The sequence below is a fragment of the Notothenia rossii genome (genome assembly GCF_949606895.1).
Source record: "Notothenia rossii genome assembly, chromosome: 8".
Taxonomy (NCBI): domain Eukaryota; kingdom Metazoa; phylum Chordata; class Actinopteri; order Perciformes; family Nototheniidae; genus Notothenia; species Notothenia rossii.
In genome coordinates this window covers 51,779,374-51,786,676 of record NC_136906.1, presented here as the reverse complement: position 1 = coordinate 51,786,676, position 7,303 = coordinate 51,779,374, and the positions used below count along the sequence as shown (strand labels likewise).

General features: G+C 40.9%; 1 long non-coding RNA gene across 1 annotated transcript; it reads right to left on the bottom strand.

The window, feature by feature from the left end:
* Window positions 1-3,965: 3,965 nt before the first annotated feature.
* Window positions 3,966-7,098, bottom strand: LOC307017261. Its single transcript, XR_013802099.1, has 3 exons — window positions 6,891-7,098; window positions 5,745-5,864; window positions 3,966-4,971 (listed from the first exon to the last, which is right to left on the bottom strand). It is a non-coding gene; the product is annotated as an uncharacterized lncRNA (long non-coding RNA).
* Window positions 7,099-7,303: the final 205 nt, after the last annotated feature.

The window sequence follows — 7,303 nt, the reverse complement described above, 5'->3', positions numbered from 1 at the left end:
TCTTAATAAACATGAACAACTGGCTAGCAGCTGTTCAGATATATCGGCCAACCCTTAGGGTGCTTTCAAATACAATAAGCTTAATTCGGTCTAGAGACCAAGTTGACCCAAATATTTCTCGGTTGATTTGTTTTCCGCACCAGTTTTATTGACAGCTTCCACACTAACCCAATGAATTGTACTTAACAGGCAAACAGACCTAAGGTTGTTTTACTAACCCAGGTCAGATGTCAAAGCATCCTATGCTAAAAGAACAAATTCAGACCCAATATATCATATTTGCCACCTAACTGGTTAATCTGGCTGTAGCCGACCTACTGGCAAGGCAAAATACTACAGAGCTGAGTGTGTTGCCCTGACCGCTGCATATATTAATGTCTAGTCCCAGTCAAAGGAAACATTAATATCACAGCCAGGCAACCCGCCAAAAGCAGCCGTGGGGGTGGCTACCAAGAGAAGGAAAAAATATAAGACTGCACCGGAAGCAAAATTACACAACAGTTTATCTTGAGTCGTCCAAGGAACTAATAACTAAATCATACGCTGACTGATGCACTGCTGACTCCTGACAGCAGCTGCTGGCAGGGTGTCCGTGTGGGGGCCAACCATCAGAGGGCCAGGGATGGGAATACAAGATATGGGTCCAGCAGACTGAGGAATGATGTGGGCTGGACTTCCTGTCAGAGGAGAATGTCCCAGTTTTGTGGTTCTGAAGAAAAATAAATATTGGCTGATCATTGAAAGTTACTATTGAAAGTCATTCAAAGTAAGCTTTGGGCGTTTATCTGCAGGACCCTGCCAGCAGTGATATTCTAACAGTCTGTTCATCCCTCCAACACTTGAAGTAACCAAGCATAACAATTCCTATTATTTTGATGACCCCAATTTCCTCTACCCAGAAGAAGCAACACACTCTCTGCAAATGATAGGGAAAGGCATGCAAAAGACTCAATGCATTCTCAATAATGATTGTTTATTTCCAACGTGATTACTGCACATTCTACTTCTCTTCAAAACCTCTTGTCTTACACTGTCCCATAATGAGAAAATAACAGATTTTTATATGCATGTAAACTTTATACTGAATAATAACATGGTGGATTATTAATGCCATCTGTTACTTTATTAAATGCTTTTTTCAGCATAGCCAGAGAACACTGCAAATATATTGAATATTTGCTTGAGAGCAAAAGAACCTTTGATATAAAAACAGTATTCTTGTTCAGACTCCCTGCATCACTGATTTAAAAGAAGATGCATAGTGTGTGCTACTGTAGTGTCTGTAGCAAAAAAGCTCTAAATGTGTTCCTAACACAGTCTGATGTTCGGTCATAATGACAGTTGCTTCTCATATTCAATTCTCAAGACTTCTCCCTTTAAAGTGGTGTGAAGCGAAATATGTGTATTATTAGTCGAGTTACATTTATGAGACATTGACATGCATAAGACTAGCAAAACACACACAAGTCAAATAACAAGGTTGCTAGTTAGAAAATAATGGTACCGACAACTTAATAAATCAATTAAATAAATGGTAGCCATGTGGACAATAAACAGGATGTTATCGGTTGTACTTAATCCACCTGGATAAAAAACACAAAGTCATCATATCTGGTAGGATATGTAACCAATAATCCCTTCCTGTTTTACTCTGACAAACAATCATCTGGGAGCACCTTATGCATTTTATGGAGCATGAGGATATGCCTTCTAATTGAAAAGCAGCGTCAAGTAAACATTTGTATATATTTGTTTTTATTTCTAGTTGTTTTTATTTGTTTTCATTATTATGTATATACTGTATTTTTTTTCTTTTTTTGTATGGCCATTATTCACATTTCCATGATGTGTATTTCATTTGTATTAACTGCTTTCATTTTTATTTCAGTGATGTAAGCTTATGTCCTTAATATTTCATTATTGATATCAGCATTGTTGTTATGTACGTTTTTTGTTGTTGGTTGTTGTGTTTCGAAAATGATTGAACACAATGGTGAAAAGAAAGAGAGAATCAGGCTGTGTGATTGGCCATCAGTTCTCCTTTTGTTTTCACCTGAGCAGATGGGTCTCTGTGTGTGTGTGTGTGTGTGTGTGTGTGTGTGTGTGTGTGTGTGTGTGTGTGTGTGTGTGTGTGTGTGTGTGTGTGTGTGTGTGTGTGTGTGTGTGTGTGTGTGTGTGTGTGTGTGTGTGTGTGTGTGTGTGTGTGTGTGTGTGTGTGTGTGTGTGTGTGTGTACGGGATATTATTTTCAGATTGATAATTTCCTTTAAACTGGACGAGGTACCACTGCAGTCATGTGCTCGGCTCTCAAATTATATAATGCCAAGCCTTTAATCCCCCCCCCCCGGTAATGCATTAGCATATACTACAGTATAAGCCTGCTCTGAGACAGATGGATTGCTATCTGAGCCATAATAAAGAACACTGTCTGTAATCACACAGTTGGTAATGGTGTGTGTGTGTGTGTGTGTGTGTGTGTGTTTGTGTGTGTGTGTGTGTGTGTGTGTGTGTGTGTGTGTGTGTGTGTGTGTGTGTGTGTGTGTGTGTGTGTGTGTGTGTGTGTGTGTGTGTGTGTGTGTGTGCCCATGTGCATAGAGCGCAGGTGTATTGTAGTTAAATATAACCTGCTTGATTACAATTATTTTAGAGGAATACTTTACGCAGAGTGTACTGTAAGGCATATTAGTGTGTGTACATGTGTGAGCAGGATTTGAGATGAAGGCTTTTGTGGAAAGCATTGAAACGATAGAGGTCATTGGGAATAACATGAACACAGGCATGATTATTTTAGTTAATTGCTACTTGATTTAATGATGTCATTGATGTCTAGTATGTGGGTAACGCTATGGCTGAAGGAGGCTTTAATGCTCTCAGTTCTGGGGAAGACATAATGAGGTCAGAAGTTCCATTCTGCATAATGAGCCAGGTTATTCAAGGTACAGTATATACAGTGCTGATACTTCTTACTCTCATGAATCATTGAAATGCAGCTTTTCTGAAGAGACCGTTATGCCTTTTGGGTTTTCCCTCTGCTGTAGTGGTTTCTATATGTTTGTGTATGTAAATGGACTGCAAAGGCTCAAATCCCTGTTTTCTCTCCAGAGGAGTTTCTCTCCCACATACTCACTCAAATATGTAAAGCTTAATGTATGTTTTCTAACCACATCATAATGATATATAACTGGGCTAAATAATCATCATTATCTTTTTATCTGTAATGTTCTGGTGCTCTCACAATGTCACTACAGCGCCGTGTTTAATCTCTCTGCAGCCCACGTCTCTCTCCAGCAGCCTGTGACATCAAACACTGCTGGGAGGTGACCCGGTGCACGCTGCTGATTTCATCACACAGGATGAACACGGATAATAATTTTTGCCAGAATGTAATTATTTCTACCAGCCCAATAAGGAGCTGCTGCGGAGCGGCACTCCTCTCATACCTACCCCTGTACTGCGGGGTAATCAGCGCAGCCACAAATCCTATTTGCCCGACATTTAATCTAAATGGAATCGATCTCCCTTGTGCGGTCAAACACTTTGCCCCCCAGGCGCTGGGAGCAGTGACTTCACCACTGTTAATGTATTCTCAATAATTACTCCCTCATGTTAGAACACTGTGTGATGTGTGTGGATCTGCATCTGTTGGGACCTGACAGAAACGCAATGCTAATGGCTTTCCTCAAATTGCTCTGAGTTGAGCTCTATGGCTTTTACTGACTGCAGTGTTACGGGTAATACCGACCTGCAAGAAGTCCTGTTCGTTTTTTTGTTTTGAGCCGGCCCCTCTGGGTGCTTTGCTGCCTGGCTGGAGTTTCACAAGGGCTTCATCCCTAAGAATGTTTATTTCAGATCCAGAGGTCAGTGTGCAATGACCTGCAGGAACATTAAAGAGGTAGATATCTCCAACAGTGCTGTAGAGTGGTTGTTACAACCCGGCTCCTGGGCTGCAACAAAAAGCAGGGAGGCAAGACGAGGGGTAAGAATATAACAATCGTTTATTTATAATAAACAAATAAGTGAATGGAACCAGCAACAGGTCCCCGAGGCTGGCACGGAGAGAGTGCCCAGAGGAGAGAGAGGGACGTATCCGGCTGGGCTCTCATCTTGGAGGCCTTTTCAACCCAGGTGCAGCTCATCAGGTAAACGCCGGCCCCACAGCACCGGATCCTGTAAACAGAGAGAGAGAGAGAGAGAGAGAGAGAGAGAGAGAGAGACCACGGAAAGCCTAGTGGTATGGAGGGGTCGTCACAGTGGTGAAGGTAACAAGTCTTTTTGACGGCCGAACTAGAACTTACCGTCACCAGGGCTCTCTCTACAAGACCATACATTTTTGAGTATTCCAGTAAATAAGATATTTTGCAACACTCTTTTATGATACTTACACGTATTGTTTCAGGAGGATCATCTCCACATATTAACGCCACTTTGTGATTTGTTAAGTCTTGCGATCACCAGAAGTAAAATGCTAACTTTAGGCTATGATCCAACTACATTATGGTCGCATGGCTGGGCATCACCACCGCTAAGCCAACGGCGGCTATTGTTCGGCGGCTGAAAACCTGGTTAAGTGGTCTTATAAGACACACAGGATCTGTTTGCTTGTCACAAGCTTAGGTTATTCTCCAGTGGGGTATTTATTTACTGACGTATATTTTCATAGAACAAAAAGTGTAAAATCTCTCAAGCTTGTTTTAACCATATCAATTATTTCAGGCATCTAATGAATTTCCAAATATAATTGACTTCGAGACGAGGGAACTGGAAGTGCTAAAATGGTTTAAGGACTCATTCCTGCACCACTCAATAGATATCACCTGCCTGTATGAAGTCTGGTCGTGTTCTCTCTGGCTCTATAGGTGATTCTTCTGGGCCTCATCCCTCAGACTCTCTGGTTTATTCCTGATCCAGAGGTCAGTGTGCAGTGACCTAAGCTGGACATCTCCAGGGTGCAATTTGCCAGCCAACCCCTGTGCTAAGTTACAAAAAAACACTCATTATCGTCTGCCTTAAATCCCAAACTTTTATTTTTATTTTGCGTAAACCAAGAAATGTATTTGTATATACAAATAATAATATAATAACAAGTATCAAATATATTATGTAATATATATTGTGTTTCCTATAAAAGATAATAGGAATAAATAAATACATGAATATATAACACATTGAAAATAAATGGAATAAATAGGTCAATGAAGACACTGACACATGATTTAAGCGTATTGCAAAACAATGATATATTCATGGAACTCAGATGTGTCCTTATAAGGTCATTACATTCATCCCCGCTTTATTTGATAGGAAAAACATACCTCATCAAGAAATAAATGACAGAGGGATGAATAATTAATGTTATACTTCTGACAGTTTAGACTAGGTTGATCTGATCCTTCTTTGTGTGTGTTTGTTTGTCCCCAATTACATGTCATTGCTTTAAGTGCAGTAATTCTGATCATTCTATCCAATAGTTTAAGATATATTTCTGTTAAATATTAAAGTTTGAACAGGTCCTTTCCTCATGCAGACAAATAGATAAATATCGGATGCAATCATCCACAACTATGAACAAGGTAGACTCATGTTTAACATGCAAGAATGAAATTCCTCTTCAGCACCATGGATAGCTCCTAAGTGTCTTAGGTTGGTCGAGTGGCGCTATCCATGGTGCTGAAATGGGAACTTCATTTGTGCATGTTAAATAAGCGTCTAACTCTTTAGTACATTTCTAGAATTGCATCCACTCACAGGAAATGAGAAATATTCCAGACTCGGCAAGAAGTTGCTTTGTGTTCAGTACGGTATACATCCTGAGCTTGGAAGACAGTGTGCGCTTTGTTTCTTTGTAAGGACCTGAATGAGTGTCCGCTGAGATAAAAAAAAAGAAAGCTTGCATTAGTCTATGAGGAACCGCAGCAGCTCAGTCTGTCGGGACTTGGCCTGGGAACCAAGGCGTCGCCAGTTCAAGACCCGATAGGATCAAAAATAGGGGTGTGGCCTGGTACTGGGAGAGGTTCCTGTTTACCCCCTGGGAAATGGTGTCCATGGTCTCATTGAGCAATGCACTGAACCCCCAACTGGCGCCTGAAAATCTGGCAGCCTGTTTGCTCTGACACATCTCCATAACAGAATATAGTCTGTTTGCCAGCTCACAGAGTCCTACTGTGAACCCGGAAATGTAGAGTACCCCAAAGTGTTATGTTAGGATTGTATTCTACGGGTCCCCGGCACATAGAAACTGCCAGATGCTAACTTGCATATGTTGGGCAATTTGCAAAATTAGCACAAGTTGCATTCATTTTTAATATAGCATATGAGGGCAATAGTTCAACAATGGCTTGGCTGATTTAGACAATTTGGTGTCTTATGGGTAATTGAGGATGCTGAATCAATTTCTGACATTTTTAGGATCAAAAATTGCGGTTTCAACCTGAAAATGCCAATATTTGTACTTCTGTTCAGCTGATTTGCATCAATGTTTGGTAGATTGTGACGTTTTAGGGGATCATCTGGATTGGACAAATTGCTTATTTATTTGAAAAAGAATTGTCCACGATAGATATAATAATTTTCATCTTGAGCTCTCTATATCCAATAGTTGCAACACTACTCATGGTAGACAACATCGGCACACCGAGAGCACAAGTATGGCCACTTTCTGGTTAAAACTGCCATTTTGGATCCTGAAAATGTCAGTAATGGATTCAGCATCCTCAAAACTCCACATTTCCGGGGTACTATGCTGGCAACTAGACTCATACATAAATAACTGAAATATGGGTTCAGACCTACTGTGTATAGGTCCTGTGCATTTGTTCATTGCAATGTATGAATACTAACAGAGTTAACAACTGAATCTTCTGATGGGGGGGAAGAAGGGTCGTTGAGGGTTACCTTGGACCTCCATCCACACTGTGACCCGATCCATTCACAAGCTTTACAGCATTAGGTGCCAGCGGCTACTCTTCATCTCCTGTCAGGGTCAGTTGATGCTCCTGAGCATCCAGATAATGAGCTCATACTTTGGACTCCCAGCTGTGAGGGCTCCGTCGGGTCACTATGAGGTGACCGTTGCCCATCCTCTGTCTGATTGACCTTCTCAGCCTACCCTGTAGTAATCCTCTCTGCAGGTCGGAAGGGGTTGGATTAATCCCATGAAGGAGAATATCTCAGGATTATATAGCACCTCTTCTTCAGCATTTATTTCAATCTCACACTCTCACAACAACTATTGATAAAGTTCCAGTGACCAACACGTACACATAGAATACATATATTTATAACATAATACACAAAATAAGAAAAGC